Consider the following 20,605-nt stretch of genomic DNA (forward strand, 5'->3'; position numbering starts at 1 on the left):
GCAAACGTTTTGCTTGTTACATTTTCCCTTAGCGCTTTGCTTGTGGTCCACCAGAGGTTTTTCATGGCCCTGCGCTACTGTTAGGTGGAACACTAAGCCTAGCCTCAGAGGTCCCGACACACCTCTCACTCACTAGCCATTCCTAAGTGTGACCTCTTTTCCTGATCATATTAATTTGCCTAACACTATGGATGGGCAATTTCCCACAGTTTCTCCAGTCAGCTTGGTTGACATAGTATCCTGAGGCAGTGTAACAGCCTTCTACTCCTTGTCCACACAAACGCAACATGTGAGAGATGCAAGTATATTAAGAACCTTGAATCCATGCTCTCTCACACACTAGTCAGTACATATCACAGTGAGTGGGTTGTCAGCATGCACACCTCACCTCCTACTCCACCCAAACCCACATCACACATACCTACATATGTGAAGGTCCTCACCGGAAACATACCTAAATACCAGAGACCTCACAAATACAAGCACGCTACACATAATACTTCCTCTGCAGAATACAATATACACAATAGCTCACACACCAGTGTCTCACCTGTCAAGCCCTTAAGGCAAAACACAACACCAAACATATTAGGCATAGGTGATTCCATTGTGAGACACACAGGTGTCCCTCTCACCAGGCTGGATAAGGAAAAAGTCACGGTAAGCTGTCTGTCAGGTGCCAGGATATGCCATCTCAGACATGTACACAAGTCTCTCAACAACAGGTACTGTTATGACTCCATTGTAGTCCATGTTGGTGTGAACGACTTGAGACATACCTCTCTGGACTATATGAAGAGAGACATGACTGAGATCACTGAGCTGTTGGACTATGGGTCTCAGGCAGGTATGTCCCTACCTTAAGCAGCATTTTACCTTCACCTAGGATGATGCCTCAATACAAACAGAAAATGATTGACCAGCTAAAGTCCCTGTCACTATACTCCATTTCACATAGACTTCTTAGAAGAGACTTATGCCTGGCCTATAGATCAACCCAAGGCCCAAAGCTAATGAACTTAATGCATATCTGTAAATCAGATGGGACTAGGGCTGCCTGTTTCAGCGACTTAAATATGGCCTGCAATTTAAATAGGGCATGCTGGAGGGACAGATTAATCTCCCAGTGACAGCCACGTCTTTGGAACAGGCTACCAATTCATGTGTGTAAAATCACCTCTATGACACTGTTCAAGAGAAACCTGAATGAGTGGATGGGGCACTATAAATTCTTACTGGTGATAGCGCTCACAACTCTCCTTGACATGGGCAGTCATCACTAAATGTAATCTTGGATGTTGACTAGTACTTCTACGGCATTACATTGGGTTGAAACGGCTAGGCTTAAAATGACCTCTGGGTCAATAGCCTAGTAATCTCCTATGATCCTATAATTGGCTTAGTTTCTGGTGTCATTCTATGGGGATCCAGTATCTGTCAACCTGGGATGGCATGACTGGAAAACCTCAGTTCTTTGCCAGGGATGGTTCATCTGTCACCCTAAGGATTTCGGCTGCTGGCTTAGGCTCTTGCCACCACCATAGTGCCTTTTTTTAGGCAGTGTCTCAAGGATAAAATTCCTACTGTAAAAACTCCATCTAAAAACAACCTCAAGGTTATGCTGCTAAATGCTAGGATTCTTAACATGTCACTGCACTCACTGGAAGCAGTCCTTGGAAGACACAGACATTTGTGCAGTCACAGAGACCTGGTTCAAGGCTGTGGAGAGCACCCCAGCCATGCCAGGTTACACCTCCTTCCACATGTTTAGACCATAAATTGAAGGAATGAAAATTAAAGCAGGTGGTGTATCAATATCCATTAAAGATAAATGCACTTCCAGATTGGTTAAACAGTATGATTCCCTGGAGATACTTTAGGTGCAGTTAACTGTTGGCAGAACACCTATTCAAGTCATTGCCAGCTACAGGACCCCCTCCATGAATCAGGACACTCACTCTGCCTGCCTATTTGGATCTACTTGAGTCTATCAAGATACATCTGAACACCATGGTTTTGGGTGATTTTTTACTACTCATCCATTGACTGGGTAAATTACTAGTGCTCAAACTCACTTTCCCAAATGTTCCTTAACTTCATTAACTCCAGTGCCCCGGACCAGCTGGTTGACACCCCTACAAGGGGTACTAACATCCTGGATCTGGTGCTTACCAATATTGGGGACCACTGCAACACCCCCACTGTGAGGTCATTCCTGGAGAGATCTGACCACAGAGCAGTCTCATTCGAAATAACTGTCACATCTGACCTCCCCACCTAGCAGCAACTGAGCCAAAAAACTTCTCCAAAACAGATTATAACCTCTTACAGAATGGTTTAAATAGCTTCACTGCACCTCCCCCATCAGATGGACCTGGCAAATATGCCAAGTTCTACACCAGTATTTTATGCAAAAAGCTGTATAACTGCATTGACTCAGCCGTACCTGATAGGACCAAAACCATCTCCTCACAGAACAGCAAACCTGCCTGTTGGACAACTGCCAATAACAGGCTTTACAATAAGAGGAGGAAATTGCTCTCTAAGAATAAGCGGGAATGAGCCCTAAACTGGAAACACTACCTCCTCAGCTTAAACAAGCAAATAAGACAGCAAATTATGAATCCAAATTAGCCTCTTCAACTAAGGACAACCATAATGCGTTCTTTAGTTACATCCGTAACCTAAAAGGAAAGGCCTAGATTTGTGCTGAACTGGTAGTTAACGATACCACATATACTTAGCCTGTGGACATAGCTAACCTGTTGGCTGACAGGTTCTCTGAAAACTTTGCTCCCCTGTCCCCACCACATGTACCCCATGATAACCCTACCACCTCTCCCTTGTCTTGTATGTCTAAAGAGCAGGTCATAAACACCCTCTCTAAGGCCAAAAACACAGCATTTATAGGACCTGATAACATCCCAGGCTGCATCCTACATGGGCTCCAACAAGAATTAGCAACACCATGGTGTAATCTTTTCAATCATAGTCTAAGCACTGGCTTCATCCCAGCTGAATGGAAAATTGCCACTGTTATTCCCTTGCAAAAAGGTGGTGCTTCCACTCACCCAGGCAAGTATAGACCTATTAGCCTGACTAGCCTAATCTGCAAGGCCATGGAGTGAACCCAGTTTGGATTTGTCAAAGGGAGATCATGCCTGTTAAACCTGGTGGATTTCTTCGAGACAGTCACCAAGGTCCTGAACGAAGGGTAATCTGTGCATACAGCCTACCAAGATTTAGCCAAGGCATTTGACACTACCCACCACTCAGGCATCATTGACAAACTCACTCCGCTAGGTATCAACCCTTATATTGTTAGATGGGTTTCTAACTGGATAATTAATAGAACCCTTATAGTCAGAATAGGGGAATCCACCTCCAAAAGCATATCTGTAACCAGTGATGTTCCATAGGGATCAGTCCTGGGTCGTCTGTTGTCTGGAGTCTATTTCTCTGAAGTACAAGCAAAAACTAAAGGTCTCTTTGCTGATGACTGCAAACTGGGAGCAGTCATAGAATCTACAAATGATGTCAACATCCTACAAGAGGGTCTTAGACAACCAAATGATTGGTGCCAAAGTCAATGGTCTTAAACTCAATACAAAAAATGTATTGTCATCCCTTTCGGTAAGAAAGATGTTCTTGCTAACTACCACATCAATAGCAACACTTTAAGTATGCACTCAGTGGTGAGACACCCAGGCACACAGGTTGACAGCAACCTTATGTTTGATCACCATGTCTCCACAGTGGTAAGAAGGACATTCTGTATTGCTCATGTGAGTAAGGGCATTGCCTCCAGAAAACAAGTTATAACCTCCCTGTACTCTTCTGTCATCAGGCCAATAATTGAGTGCAACATCCCTTTTGGTATGTACGTTTCTAAGCACCTGCAGCAATTGGGGAGACTCAAAGGTTCCTCACATGGACAATTCAAGGTCTTCAGCATTTGTCCAATGTGGATCGTCTGAAATCACTGTCAGTTTATTCTGTTTCATACAAACTACTCAGAGGTGATCTCTGCATTCCATACAAGGCAGTCTTTGACCTTGCATTATTGGAAATGCTTCACATCCACAAGTCAAATGGTACATGGGTTACTTGCTCTAAAGACCTTAACCTGGTATGTGACATTAATAGAACCTGCTGAAGGGAGATATTTGTCTTACAGAGGTTACCATACCTTTGGAAGAGACTCCCGCTTCATGTCAAATAGAGCACCTCATTGGCCCTCTTCAAATGCAGTTTGGATGATTAGATGGGTAACCATACATTTACCCTGAGGGTTCCACCTGTGTCCCTCTTGGACAGGGGCAATAGCTACTGATCGTGGAAATAAGGGTGGAACTAGGCTAGGCTTTTAAGGGCCCTAGGGCCATTAGCCTAGTAACTTCCTATGATCCTATGAAAAACCTGTAGACCTCAATGAAAAGGCTCAGAACACCAAGACAGGCAATAACTAACGTTAAATGTTGTAAAGTGCTTACTTGAAATATCAACTGTGAACTTTTTGTAATGTGGAACTCAAAATGCCATCCAGGGACAGAAGGAACTTCTAATGATATTAGCCAGTGGACTGCATATTGAGTCAGTGGGGAGCATTCCTGGTCCAGTGGTGGCAACCTTGTCAGCAAAAGAAATGAATGGTCAACTCACATTTTGACTCAAAAACTCTGTGAGTGGTAAAATGGGCTGGTCTGCACTGATAATCCACCATGAAAAAAAGAGTATGGCTTCCTGTATGTTAATGAACATCAGTTCATCACAATTTTATCAACAAAATGATCAGTTTAAAATTATAATGGGGAAATAAATTCTGCCAAGGATGTTTTACAGGGTTACTGCACCTCCCATTGTAAATATACTCAGTTAGATCAACAAAACCTAGAGAAAAGGGGAGAAAGTATAAGCGTTTACACTCCTCACTTCAGTGAGTTAAAGCTGTGGTAGGTTATGTCTCAATAAGTCATTACATTTCCAAGAGTACAGCAGTGCCAGTGTGCTGTTGTTGAGATCACTGTGGATAGGAAGGCTGCCTCCTTACAGAAGATCTTATATTGGTAGTGAGCATAATGCTAGTCCAATTCAAGGCCATCAGTCCAAAGACCAGCATACCTCTAAACAAAATTCCAGTCTCTGTCCATTCCAACCAGCCATGGTTTCCAAGCTCTGAATGGCAACAGGGTGTACATGAGATGGGGTGGACAAGTCCAGAACAGAAGTCAGTGGCATTTTATGGTCAAAAAGTAACTTGTGTGGTCAGTCAGCACCGTCACCTGAGAGAACTAGCCCGATGATTGAAGTAGACAAGAAAGGTGAAACTATTCCAGTTGTATTCTGTCTGTCCAAGATCTGACATACTGAAGTAATGGGGTGTAGGCTAATAAGTACAACATGTACTTTATATGCATGTGAGCTAGTCTTTGTCTATGTGTACATGAATGGGCTTGCTATCAAAATAATGAAACTCACCTTACCATCATTCATAAGGTTGAGGGTAAATGTGCAAAAAGGCAAAATTGTGAAAGAAAATTATGTTGACTACAAAACGTCGACACGTAGCTTGCGTTCACGGTTTTGTGCTTTGATGTTTTAATTGGATCGAACTACAGTAGTGATCAGGAAAATTACCCTTTTCCTCACTGTATAAATATGTATGCTTTGACAATGTTGTTTTTTTTGGATGGTGAGTTGTCCAGTAACTGCCGAGTGTTGATTCTTGCCTTCTGAATGAATTGCCATTCTGAGCAGTCGGCTTGACGGTTTCTGCTGTTCTGGTTTGGGGATGTGAACATTCGTGCTTAGGGCTTTCAATATTTTGATACTAAACCATGTGACTGTGTTACCTTTTGAGCCATTGACAAAATGTTAACCAACATCTCAAGTTAGAATTATTTGCATAAATTTGCAGGGGTCAAACTAAAACAATCATGTCTGCGAAGGAGGAGCCACAAGACTGCTGGAACAAACCTGCACACAAGCAGACATCACTGTTTAGGAGAATAAGGAATGGTATGTCAGGATTCAGCTGATGGCAGATAGGAAGGGGCAAATTATGTATATATAAATAGTTCAAAAAAGTTGTAAACAAATCCATGGAAAAACGAAATAATGAGCGAGTAGGAGGGTACCTAATACAACAAAAATGGAAGAGAACCTTCATGTATGGCCACCATCTATGTAGCACACCAGATGATCTAAAGCTGGGCAGTGTGAGAAGGTGATAAGGAGATGATAAGGATGCACAAGTACTGGCATTACCAGGAGGAAATAGAAAGAGCCCCAATCATGACCACAAACCAGACTACCTGAGGTCAATAATGTTCTGGGTACTGGAAGATCAAATGGATGTTTGCTCACTTCTGAAATAGGCAGAAGTGGGGATATCGGCTTGGTAATTCCATGCTGGTGATGGGATCTCCGTGCTGGTGATGGGATCTCCAATGTACTGAGGTTATACCCTGTATGTTTCCTCACAAAAAAGTACAGGATATAACCAACATGTCATATGTGGACCAATTAAAAACTATCACTGTATTCAGTTTCCTACTGATTACTGATGGGTGATCCGTGCTTGACCTACAAGGCAGTCTCTGACTCAACTCTGATGGAAATGTTGCATATTCGCAAAACTAACTGCACAACAGTTAGCCACTCCAAGGATCTAAACCTGATCTCTAACATGAGTAGATCATGCTGGAGAGACAGATGTGTGTCCCTGAGATTGCCCGTCCACTGGAATTGGCTTCCTATTCATGTGCAGCAGAGCCCTTCCCTGACCAGCTTCAAGCACAATCTGAACCGATGGATGGAAAATCGCATATTCATTCCGGGGGTGGTGCCCATGTCCCTTATGGACAGAGGCAGTCTGTAAAAATTGTCAAAACCACGCTTGCAGACCCTTGTTATCTTTCACCTAGGGATAGAAAATTGGGTAAAATATGAGTAAAACTGGTTAGGCTTGTAAAGGCTCTTGAATCATTAGCCTAGTAATCTCCTATGAACCTATGCACACAAAGGGAGATAAAGTACCTACTGCACACTGATATGGCTGTTCACATTAGCCTATAGAGAGCCAGGATTCTGGTGAGGTTAATATGCCTGTCTGAATGATGACTCTCCAGCAATCTCTTGCCTCCATGCTGGAGATACAAATTATGGGGGAAAGAATGAACTCAAGACTGAGGGGAGAGGCTAAGTGGTCAGCAGGCACAGATATAAACAGCACATAGAAAATAATGCAAATGCATTTTTTGTAAAATAGTTGCCAGTGCGTTTCTGATGTGCTGGGCACTGTTGCCATGCCCTAGTCTCTACACTGACAAAATGCATGCTATTTAAAGGACAACAAACATACCTGAAGCATGTTTAAGCAAAGTTTTGTATGATAAGAATAAAGAAAGTTTATATATACACCACACTTCCGTTTCATTGACGACAAATTTTTAGTTTGGAATGGGACCCCCCAGAAACTACAGGACTTCCTAGACCACATCAACAGCAGCACCAGATTCATCAGGTTCACCACCAAAACCAGCCCAATACAAGTCAAATTCTTGGACCTGCTTCTTTCCAAGAACACCAGCAGCAACGACTTCAACCACAACTCATACAGGAAACCCACAAGAGTAAACTTTTTACTCCACAGCAGCAGCATGCACCCGTACAAGCTCAAAAGAAACGTGATAAAATCACAGGGGCTCAGAATCACCAAAGACCTTAACGACTTTCTCCACAACATTAAATACCTGGAAAATGATTTTCTGGCCAGAGGCTACACGGACAGGACTCTGCACCAGATTCTGGACCCCATCACGAACAACAGAAAGGAAAAAACATTCATACTTCAACAGAGTCTAGGGACTAAAAACAGGTATGAAAACAAATATAGGCTCAACTTTATTTTACATTTCTCAACGGACTATAAGGACATAGAAAAGATCATCCGTGAAAACTGGACCATCATCACTTCAAACAGATCTTTTGGACACATCTTCCCTGAAGCACCAGGGTTCACGATGAAAAGAGGACCCAACCTAAAAGACCACCTCGAGAGACCCCCACCAAGACAACTCGACAGATACAGCACCTATCCTTGTAGTGACTTATCCCCCTGCTTCTACTGTAAATACATGGCAGGCACGGACCGCTTCTACTGCCCCAACAACAAAAAAACAATAACCACAAAAGCATTCGGAGGCTGCAACACAGAAGGTGTTGTCTACAGAACAAACTGCTGCAAATGTCAAACCTTCTACGTGGGCAAGACAATCAATGCCCTCAAAACCAGGATTGCCAAATACCTATACGACATCAGGCACAAGATACCGACAAACTAGCAACACACACAACAAAAAAACCAGGACACGAAAGATTTAAGTTCCTGATACTCGAACAGCTGGAGAAGATCCCTTTCAATGGGGACTTCAATTCAAGATTAGAGAAAAAAGAACGTATCTGGCAGATACAACTTGAAGCAAGGCACCCTCCGGGTCTCAACTACATGGAGACCATCACCCCAGTCCTGAACCTCAGGGCACTTAACCATGCTAACTACAACTAATCGATATGCTATCTATTTCGCTTACTATTTTCTCACTGGTATAAGGCATAATGTATTCATTTTTTGAACATTAATTGTTTATAAGCAGAACTAAAATTGCAGTAAGTTAATGTATCAGCCCTCACAAAAGTTACAATTTTTTGCTCAACTTTTAATTATTTTTAATTTAAAAGGTAAAATTTCAATGTCAAACTACAGTTAACTGTTTACTACCTAATGTACGCTCTCCCTGATGAAGGAGCGGCAGACAGGCTACCTTCCTATCTGCCCCGAAAGCGCCGGACATCTCAGAATCTTTCTCAGAACCAAGCTTGCTTCCATTGTTTTATAGATGGTAATGGCAAGTCTAAATTTAGAACTACAGTCAGTAACCCCAGAGTTTTACAGTTCAATTTTAATTTTAAATTTAATTTTAAATTTAATTTTAATTTTTATTATTTTTTTTATTTTTTGGTTACATTTAAATTTAAGTTTTAGTACAGTTTTTTCAAACATAGGTATAATTGTGACAAAGCAAAAGGCTCCAACGCATTGCTAGAGGTCAGGAATGGCACATATGAACAAGTAACTGGTTAATAAAAAGGAACTAAATAAGAGGAATGAGATGCTTCCAACCAGGTCCGTCTTCACCTTGTAGGCCTACTAGGGCCACACCCCCAACTAGTCACTTCTCATTGGACATCTCTCAACCACGCCCCCTCCACAGTAGCATAAAAGCAGCACAGCAACAGCTCTCAGGTCATTCTGACCAGCACTTGGGGAGTGCAGAAATAGTCCTTTTTAGGACTCACACATAGCAAAAGAACCGAAGATCTGTTCAAGAAGAAAGACAACGGAGATCGACACCACCGCAGAACACCGAAGGACACAACAACAGCAGCTCTTCCCAGAGCCCATTGTGTCCATACACAAAACAACTCTTTTCAGAGCTCACGTGGATCTGCACCTTACACCAAACAGCTCTTCTCAGAGCTCACAGTACACCAAACACCAAACAGCTCTTCTCAGAGCTCACAGAGATCTGTAAAAGCTCTGGTAAGAGCAACCGGAGACACATTGAAGAATATAACAAAAATGTTCTTATTAGAGCTACCACCAACACACGAACAGGCATTCAAAACACAAATCGTCCCTTCTCAGAGCTCACAGAAATCTGTATCAGCTTCGGTAAGACCAGCCGGAGGCACAGACACAGCTTCGGTGAACCAAACAAAACAGTTCTTTTTAGAACTACCGCATCTGCCCGAAAGGGCATTCTAAACACAAAACAGCTCTTCTCAGAGCTCATAGAGATCTGTAACAGCTCTATATAGAGCTCCAGCTGCCCACAGGGCTAAAACAGCTCTTTTTAGAGCTAGCTCCACCACCGACTACATGTGGAAATCTGTTCACCATTTAGGATCAAGAGTGAAAAGCTTTGTAAAATTGGTTATTCCTTCCCTCCGGGCAGGCATCACTCGGGATCGAAAACCCAGTTCAATTTTAATTTTAAACTTAAATTTAATTTTAATTTTAATTTTTATTATTTTTTTTTATTTTTTGGTTACATTTAAATTTAAGTTTTAGTACAGTTTTTTCAAACATAGGTATAATTGTGACAAAGCAAAAGGCTCCAACGCATTGCTAGAGGTTTGGAATGGCACATATGAACAAGTAACTGGTTAATAAAAAGGAACTAAATAAGAGGAATGAGATGCTTCCAACCAGGTCCGTCTTCACCTTGTAGGCCTACTAGGGCCACACCCCCAACTAGTCACTTCTCATTGGACATATCTCAACCACGCCCCTCCACAGTAGCATAAAAGCAGCACAGCAACAGCTCTCAGGTCATTCTGACCAGCGCTTGGGGAGCGCAGAAATAGTCCTTTTTAGGACTCACACATAGCAAAAGAACCGAAGATCTGTTCAAGAAGAAAGACAACGGAGATCGACACCACCGCAGAACACCGAAGGACACAACAACAGCAGCTCTTCCCAGAGCCCATTGTGTCCATACACAAAACAACTCTTTTCAGAGCTCACGTGGATCTGCACCTTACACCAAACAGCTCTTCTCAGAGCTCACAGTACACCAAACAGCTCTTCTCAGAGCTCACAGAGATCTGTAAAAGCTCTGGTAAGAGCAACCGGAGACACATTGAAGAATAAAACAAAAATGTTCTTATTAGAGCTACCACCAACACCCGAACAGGCATTCAAAACACAAATCGGCCCTTCTCAGAGCTCACAGAAATCTGTATCAGCTTCGGTAAAACCAGCCGGAGGCAATATTAATGAACATCAGTTCATCACAATTTTATCAACAAAATGATCAGTTTAAAAATTATAATCGGGGAAATAAATTCTGCCAAGGATGTTTTAGGGGTTACTGCACCTCCATTGTAAATATACTAAGTTAGATCAACAAAACCTAGAGAGAAAGGAGAAAGTATAAACAGTTGCACTCCTCACTTCAGTGAGTTAAAGCTGTGGTAGGTTGTGTCTCAATAAGTCATTACATTTCCAGGAGTACAGCAGTGCCAATGTGCTGTTGTTGAGATCACTGTGGATAGGAAGGCTGCCTCCTTACAGAAGATCTCATATTGGTAGTGAGCATAATGCTAGTCCAATTCAAGGCCATTAGTCCAAAGAACAGCATACCTCTAAACAAAATTCCAGTCTCTGTCCATTCCAACTCTCTAGCCATGGTTTCCAAGCTCTGAGTGACAACAGGGTGTACATGAGATGGGGTGGACAAGTCCAGAACAGAAGTCAGTGGCATTTTATGGTAAAAAAGTAACTCGTGTGGTCTGTCAGCACCGTCTCCTGAGAGAACTAGCTGGATGATTGAAGTAGACAAGAAAGGTGAAACTATTCCAGTTGTATTCTGTCTGTCCAAGATCTGACATACTGAAGTAATGGGGTGTTGGCTAATAAGTACAACATATACTTTATATACATGTGAGCTAGTCTTTGTCTATGTGTACATGAATGGGTTTGCTATCAAAATAATGAAACTCACCTTACCATCATTCATAAGGTTGAGGGTAAATGTGCAAAAAAGGCAAAATTGTGAAAAGAAAGAAAATCATGTTGACTACAAAACGTCGACACATAGGTTGGGCTCATGGTTTTGTAGGTTTTCGATGTTTTAATTGGATCGAACTACCAGTAGTGATCAGGAAAATTACCCTTTTTCCTCACTGTATAAATATGGCTTTTGACAATGTTGTTTTTTTGGATGGTGAGTTGTCCAGTAACTGCAGTGTTGATTCTTGCCTTCTATGAATGGTGCCATTCTGAGCAGTCGACTTGACAGTTTCTACTGTTCTGGTTTGGGATGTAGTTTGAACATTCGTGCTTAGGGCTTTCAATATTTTGATACTAAACCATGTGACTGTGTTACCTTTTGAGCCATTGACAAAATGTTAACCAGCATCCCAAGTTAGAATTATTTGCATAAATTTGCAGAGGTCAAACTAAAACAATCATGTCTGAGAAGGAGGAGCCACAATACTGCCTAAACCTGCACACAAGCAGACATCACTTTTTGGAGAATAAGGAATGGTATGTCAGGATTCAGCTGATGGCAGATAGGAAGGGGCAAATTATGTATATATAAATAGTTCAAAAAAGTTGTAAACAAATCCATGGAAAAACGAAATAATGAGCGAGTAGGAGGGTACCTAATACAACAAAAATGGAAGAGAACCTTCATGTATGGCCACCATCTATGTAGCACACCAGATGATCTAAAGCTGGGCAGTGTGAGAAGGTGATAAGGAGATGATAAGGATGCACAAGTACTGGCATTACCAGGAGGAAATAGAAAGATCCCCAACCATGACCACAAACCAGACTACCTGAGGTCAATAATGTTCTGGGTACTGGAAGACCAAATGGATGTTTGCTCACTTCTGAAATAGGCAGAAGTGGGGATATGGGCTTGGTAATTCCATGCCGGTGATGGGATCTCCAGTGTACTGAGGTTATACCCTGTATGTTTCCTCACGAAAAAGTACAGGATATAACCAACATGTCATATATGGACCAATTAAAAACTGTATCACTGTATTCAGTTTCCTACCAATTACTGATGGGTGATCCATGCTTGACCTACAAGGCAGTCTCTGACTCAACCCTGATGGAAATGTTGCATATTCGCAAAACTAACTGCACAAGGGTTAGCCACTCCAAAGATCTAAACCTGATCTCTAACATGAGTAGATCATGCTGCAGAGACAGATGTGTGTCCCTGAGATTGCCCGTCCACTGGAATTGGCTTCCTATTCATGTGCAGCAGAGCCCTTCCCTGTCCATCTTCAAGCACAATCTGAACTGATGGATGGAAAATCGCAAATTCATTCCGGGGGTGGTGCCCATGTCCCTTATGGACAGAGGCAGTCTGTAAAAATTGTCAAACCCACGCTTGCAGACCCTTGTTATCTTTCCTCTAGGGATAGAAAATTGGGTAAAATATGGGTAAAACTGGTTAGGCTTGTAAAGGCCTACTAATCTCCTATGAACCTATGCACACACAGGGAGATAAAGTACCGCACACTGATATGGCTGTTCACATTAGCCTATAGAGAGCCAGGATTCTGGTGAGGTTAATATGCCTGTCTGAATGATGACTCTCCAGCAATCTCTTGCCTCCATGCTGGAGATACAAGTTATAGGGAAAAGAATGAACTCAAGACTGAGGGGAGAGGCTAAGTGGTCAGCAGGCACAGATATAAACAGCACATAGAAAGTAATGCAAATGCATGTTTTGTAACATAGTTGCCAGTGCTTTTCTGACGTACTGGGCACTGTTGCCATGCCCTAGTCTCTACAAGCTATTTAAAGGACAACAAACATACCTGAAGCATGTTTAAGCAAAGTTTTGTATGATAAGAATAAAGAAAGTTTATATATATACCAAAAGAAATGTGCTACAGAGGGGTCTTCATGGACACATTTACAGATGAATGAACAAACTCCAAAAATACAGTTTCTTTCAGTGGCCGAGAGGTACAAGATCAAGAGGTTTACGAGAAGGCTAGTGTGATGAGAATAAAGAAAGTTAATATGTACACCCTGGAAGAGGGGAGATGCACAGAGGCCTTGGTGGGCACATTCACATACCTAAAGATGCTGTAAAGACCAGAACTTCATCTCTGACATAAACAGGACATGTTGGAGGGACAGGTATATTCCTCAAAATTTACCCCTTCTCTGAAATAAGTTTTGCATCCATGTGGAGCAAGGCTCATCTCTAACCCTATTCATATGCAGCCTGGAGCAATGGATAAGAAATCACAAATTAACTTTTGTGTTAGTACCTGTGTCCCTAATGTACAGTGGCAGCCTGTGAACACTTGATTTGTGCAAACCTAAACTGTAACCGTAAAATTCCTTGAGGTATTGATGTGTTGGCAATATTTTGTTAAATTTGGGGTACGCTTGGCTAGGCTTAAAATGACTCTTGGGTTCAGGGAGGTTTTTTTTGTACATAAGTAAAGTTTAGTACCATGTGTTTTAGCTCCGATGAAGTCCCAGTTACATGTTATGGGACAAAAGCATTAAGATCATTAAACATTTATTTTATGATTCACAGTGTTTGTTTTTTCAGGGCGTTCAGTGTGTTTTAGGAATTTTCTGTCTTATCAGTGTTGGTTGGAAGTGGGTTTTTTTCTTCTGGTGGTGGCTTCGTTTGAGACGTGCGGCCTTGGTTTTGAACAGATTGGTTTGGTTGTTTTTTTTCTTCTGGTGGTGGCTTCGTTTGAGACTTGTGACCTTGGTTTTGAACAGATTGGTTTGGTTGTTTTTTTTTCTTCTGGTGGTGGCTTCATTTGAGACCTGTGGCCTTGGTTTTGAACAGATTGGTTTGGTTGTTTTTTTTTCTTCTGGTGGTGGCTTCATTTGAGACCTGTGGCCTTGGTTTTGAACAGATTGGTTTGGTTGTTCTTCTTGTAGTTCCAGGCTAGTAACCACCCACAAACCTCAAAATAATGAACAAAGTCCAAAAGGACATCTTTCTGAGGAAGAGATGTACAAGAACAAGGGAGTCAGCAGGGTAAAAGCACTCTCATCAAACTAAAAAAAACAACTCAGACGACAAATACAGTCTATCAAAGCCAAATCTGAGGTAAATTTGGCCTCCCAAGCCAAGGACAGTCACAAGACATTCTTTAGCTATGTCCACAACCTCAAAGGCAATACACAATTGTGTGCAGAGCTCATTGTAAATGGAGTCAACCTACACTGAAGAGCTGAAGATAGAGCAAACCTACTGGACGACAAATTCAGCTCCAACTTTACCCCTCTCTCTCCATCAACCTTCCCTCAGGAAGTAACATCAAATACAACTCCCTGTGCTATCACTAGGGAACAGGTCCTCAATGCTCTCTCTAAAGCCAAGAACACTGCATCAGTATCCCAGGATGCCTTCTAAATAGCATGAAACATGATCTATCAGGCTGTTTGGAATTGCTATTTAACTGTAACCTCCAAACAGGCTTCTTGCCTCATGAATGGAGAACAGCAACAGTCATCCCCCTGCACAAAGGTGGGACATCTACAGACCCTGGAAACTACAGACCCATAAGTCTCATTAGTCTGATATCTAAAATCCTGGAAAGAATTATCATGGAGATGATCAATAATGACATATGAAACCTTCTGGACCCATCCCAGTTTGGTTTCATCAAGGGCAGGTCACTCTTACTCAACCTGCTAGACTTCTTTGAAAAAGGTCACCAAAGCAATAGATGAGGGGACTGCTCCTTTTTTGCATTTACTTCTGTGATGTCATGGCTGACGTCAGTGGCCTCTGGCTGACTAAATTTGCAGATGATTGCAAATTAGGAACTGTCATTGAATCCCACACTGACACAAATGTTCTCCAGGAAGTACTGACACAGACAAACAACTGGTGTCAGAGCCATGGACTAAAACTAAAAGCCAAGAAATGCATAACAGTATCCTTTGGGAAGTCATCCATCCCTGGTAACTGTCATATTGACAACACAGCCCTTAGAGTTGACCCAGTAGTCAGGGACTTAGGAGCACACATAGATAGTAATCTAGCCTTTAGCCATCACGTGTCTACAGTAGTGAGGAAATCATTCTGTGTTGTGCAATTTATAAACAAAGGTATGGCATCTAAGTCCAAGGAAGTCATTGTTACACTGTATTCGGCATTCCTCAGACCTGTCATTGAGTGCAATGCCCCCTTTGGCATGTACCTAACCAGGCATATCCAACAATTGGAATGCCCACAGAGGTTCCTCACTAAAAGAATACAGGGCATAAGTAACAAGGCCCTATCTCTGTATTCTGTCACCTACAGGTTTTTGAGGGAAGATCTATGCCAGGCATACGGGGCATTGTCAGAACCCACTCTAATGGACCTCCTGCATATCCACAAAACAAACAGCACCAGAATTACCCGTTCTCAAGACTTAAACCTTGCCTGTGACATAAATAGGTATGTATCCCAGAGATGACCGCCTCTCTGGAACAGGCTTCCTATCCACGTGAAGCAGTGTTCCTTCCTAACCCAATTCAAGTATAACTTACAACTGGATGTGGAACAAGAAATTCATTCCTGGCTTGACACCTATGTCCTGCTTACACTTATCGAGGGTAGCAGAAGTTATCAGAGATTTGGAATGCAAAGCTAGGCTTAAAAAGACCCTTTGGTCGTTAGCCTTGTAAACACCCATGAGCCTATAAGCCTATAAATGAGACAGACTTTAAAGCATTTACGTTGGAAAGTACTAAACTAGAACGGTATTGTCTTCTCAATTAGATGAGATAATGCTATGGGTATAAGGGCTGCAAAATGCTTCTTTGACCATTTCTGTCTCTGTGACATTGTGTGGAAGCAAATGAACCAAGATCTAATAAATGTTTTTGACTGAGTGAATAAGAAAAATAATCTCTTCTGTATTCATATTTAACTTTACAATACATTTTCAGAAATGTAGCTTTTTATGAGTGAATTATAATAAAGTGTGTAAAATGAGATTCATAAAAATGGAGTATATTTATTTTATAGTTTATCCCTTTATTTTCCTCATGTTCTGTTCAGTATTTCAGAGAGAAAAAAAATGAAATAGTTATAGCAGATCAGAAAAAAGAGCTGCAGATATCCAATAACCACTCTAAAATGAAAGCATGTACTGTTCCTTTGCAAGGCACTTGTAGTGCATGGATGTGCAAATGTGTGGAGGTGGACAAAAGAAAGATCTGGAAAGGTCAGGAATATTAGAACATTGTGTTCAATGGGGGAGTTGAGGTTTTTGAAGCAGTACACGCACACACTAATAGAGCATCCAACACATTGTTTGAAATGTGTTTGCTGGCAGCTGTAGATTCGTTTGAAACAAATGTTTATCCTGTTTGTGTAGAAACTACAGAAGTACAGCTTTTATATATAAGCATTAAAATGCTGAAACAGTGGCAAAACATTACTTTATTAATGTTAATAAGCCTTTAAAACATCTATTTTGGTGAGCAGATATTTGGGCCATTCATATAAGTAAGAGGAAAACCCTGTGTAGATTAGTGGGGTGTTATATCCTAAAATTTTCACTTGGAAAAACTTTTGAAATTTAATATAAATTCTATAATGTGACAGGAAAGGTTATATTCTCAAAGATCCTTTTTCAGCCATAACCCAGTAAATAAAATAAGACATAAAGTTAAAGGAATACTTTAGAAAGCAAATATATAGGTTACATACAAAACCTTAAATATGAACTGTCAAACTGTACACTGATAAGCAGGCAAAACACTCAATACAGAAAAGACATTGTGCCCCTTTGGGATAAAGTCAGAGTATTAAGCATTGTCTAAAGAAAGTTTATTGAGCTATATGGAGCAGTGGATAGCATTGTCACCTCACAATCAGCAACCACAGATTCCCGGTTTGATTCTCAGCTGGTGTGCCTTCTGCGCAGAATCTACATGCGTTCGCATGGTTTTCCTCTGAGCATTATGGTTTCCTCCCACATTCCAAAGACAAACAGTAGGTTGACTGGACACTCTAAAAATAGCAGTAGGTGTGTGTGTGTGCAAGTGTGTGGAAGAACTACTGCAGCAGGGCTAGCCACCCATTGGAGTAAACCTTAGCTCTATATGATTGTCAGTTTTGAAGTGACACTCTGACCCTGTATACAAAAATGGGAAAAATAGGTTGTGGATGGATGGATGGATATGATAACTAGATGGGCCAGCATTGTATCAAGTTATACCCTTTTGGCAGTAGCATGTCTGTTTGAATCCAAGGTGCTACCTGAACGAAAAGTTGAGAAAGGTACTAGCAATGCAGTGTGATGGGAAACTACTGTCTAAAGTTTGTTTGGCAACAGAAAAGGCTGTACTGCTGCTGAGAAGCTTATGAGTTTCAACTTGTTTATTTTGTTTTACCATTTGATAACCAGGTTGGTATGCTGGCCTGAAAGCCATTTTCAGACACATCCCAGGCCAACAGATTATAAATAACAAATAGTATAATGAGAACAAGGCCATAATGCAATGTTTCTCTAGTCGACTAAAATAACAGCATTAAAACAATTTAGATATGCACTAAATTAAGGCTAAATAGATATCATGTGTTAGTAATAAAAGTAAATAAGTTTAAAAAAATCAGATATAGTATTTAAGTTAAGAATATCTCTCAGTATGCCCTCCCTGTGCTCGTGTGGGTTTCCTCAATGTGCTCCGGTTTCCTCCCACATTCCAAAGATATGCAGTAGGGGAATTGGACACTAAATTGGCTATAGGTGTGACTGTGTGCACATATATGTGGTATGGAAGAATACTGTGGCAGGGATAGCCATCCAGCAGTGTAAATCTTGGCACTAGATGACTGTCACTGTTTAAGTGACACCTCGATCCCATGTGCAAAAATGGGAAAAAGGGGTTGTGGATGGATGGATGGATTTAAGCATTAAATTAAATTAATCAATTCATTGTCATTAGTCAAGTAATTTCCAAAGTTCATTTTTCATCTTGGTTTCATGATGCAGTAACACTTTTGTTTCTTCCTGGTTTCATGATGCATTCACACTTATTTGTTTGTATGAGGTTTTTTTTCTGTTAGCTTATTTGGTGAAGGACTGCAAGATGTTTGTATCTCTAACAGAATCTGAGAGAATTTCAGGCATTCTGGAACCATTTCAGAAAAGGCTCTTTCAGTATTGGCAGTTGTAAAGGTTTGCCTGTATAATGTATTTGTGGCTTTCTCTGTGAGTATGAACTATTTTTTTATTTGTAGCTTATTCTTAAGAGGAATACAGTAGATTTTATGCATTTAATATGAAAGGGAGGTTGAGCACAGAGGCAGGTGAAGATTTAAGGGACATTGTTATAGAGCAAAGAGAGAAAAAAAAGGCTGCTGAGAGAGAGGCCAAACTTAAGAAGCCTGTATATATGTATGCCTGTGTAGAGGAGATATCAATTTAGATGCGAGTAGGAATGCTTTAGGTGAAATGTATACACCCCATTAATGTAATTCAGTTTCATTTGAAACACAACATGCATTGGGGCAAGCACTGTATGGCACCATTCCTGGGGAACAAACAGCTCAGTATGCCTCATATTGTTAAAATTGAACAACAAATAAGGTGCTGTCAATAAGTTGGTCATTGTTTTTCAAAAATACTCGTTAAGGAAACAAGTTTTTTTTTTTCAGTCATGAAAAGGTTACGTGGGGATGGAAGCATTAAAGCTACAGAAAGTATATTGTTTTCTCAGTACTTTTGCATAAACTGATGAGTTTGTGTCCTGTCAGATGTTTTCGTTGATATTACACAATGTGGTCCTATGAGTAAAGGTAAGTTAAGTAAACCTGAACCTTCTGCTCATCTTTCTAAAATACAGCCTGAATGGCCACTGGACCGGAAAGTATATATTTTATCATAATGAAAGTAGTTGGCAGGTATAGGAGTAAAAACACATAGAAATAGATATATAGCTTATAGTTCTGAAGATAAAAAGAAACACTTTTTTTTTTTTTTATACTTTTGGCAAATGTAATACCACTTTTTTTCTTGCAGTCTTCCTTATCTTGCTGTAGCCTAACACCCCCCCTCCTTAACTGTATACTCTTTTGCGTCCCCTCTTCATTTTCATCACCTGTTCCATGACATCATTACTGGCCATAATTCATTGTATATTATTATTTGCAAATTATTTTTGCTGGACCTCACATACATGCTTACACTACATGGTGTATCTTGTTTACTTTTAAAGGAACCTGATGACAATGATTTCTGTGTTCAAATGTTTTACTATAAGCCGAACAAACTGGCACTTAAAAATGGATGTTCTAATAATTTTTAATATGGACAATGCTGTTTTTGTACCATGTAGATTCAATATGAAAAAAAGTTTGCACATGCAGACAAATGAAACACGATCTGGCACAACTTGTGCATGAAAATGTAGTTGGCTACAGTTTAAAACTCATAGTTGTTACTTTCTTCAGTCAATCAGGAAATTAATGATGCTAGCATCTCTGAAACCTCAGCAATACTGTATATTTCTTCAGAGCAGGACTCTTGCCAAACTGCTAGACTTGTTATTAAGCTAGAGACAATATACACTGAATATGAGTTACATGTTGCCTGTCTGTCTGGTTTGCAAGCTGTATTAGCATAGGTACTTGTTACTGTTGCTGGTTTTTGCCAGTTGCTTTGTCAGTCCTAGTACAAACCTTTGCATGGCAGTATCCAGTCCAAAACTTTTTATTGCAGTACCCAGTCCTAGTACAAACTTTTTTATTGCAGTATCTGGATGTATTTATTTATTTATCATTTGTTGACCAGTTTAGTCCCAATAGGCTAGTAGCCTTTTTTCAGGGGAGACCAGAGGTGATATTTATTTTATCAGGTGAAATTTGGCCAGGGCATCAGAAAACGCCCCCTACTCTTTTTGATAGGTTCCATGGTATTTCTTACATCCATCTGACCTACCACCAACTCAAGCAGATGGGGCCTCAGTTTAACATCTCATCCAAAGGATGGCACACTCAGGAATGTAGCACTCTTATGTTGCACTGGAGTG

General features: G+C 40.9%; 1 protein-coding gene across 1 annotated transcript in view; it reads left to right on the forward strand.

Moving 5' to 3' along the window:
* LOC122803631 (coiled-coil domain-containing protein 169-like) overlaps positions 1 to 20,605 on the forward strand; it is a 404,533-nt gene that overhangs the window by 32,979 nt on the left and 350,949 nt on the right. The gene's annotated exons all lie outside the window — the stretch shown is intronic.

This window comes from Protopterus annectens, chromosome 5.part1 (genome assembly GCF_019279795.1).
Source record: "Protopterus annectens isolate FY-2018-M chromosome 5.part1, PAN1.0, whole genome shotgun sequence".
Classification (NCBI taxonomy): domain Eukaryota; kingdom Metazoa; phylum Chordata; order Ceratodontiformes; family Protopteridae; genus Protopterus; species Protopterus annectens.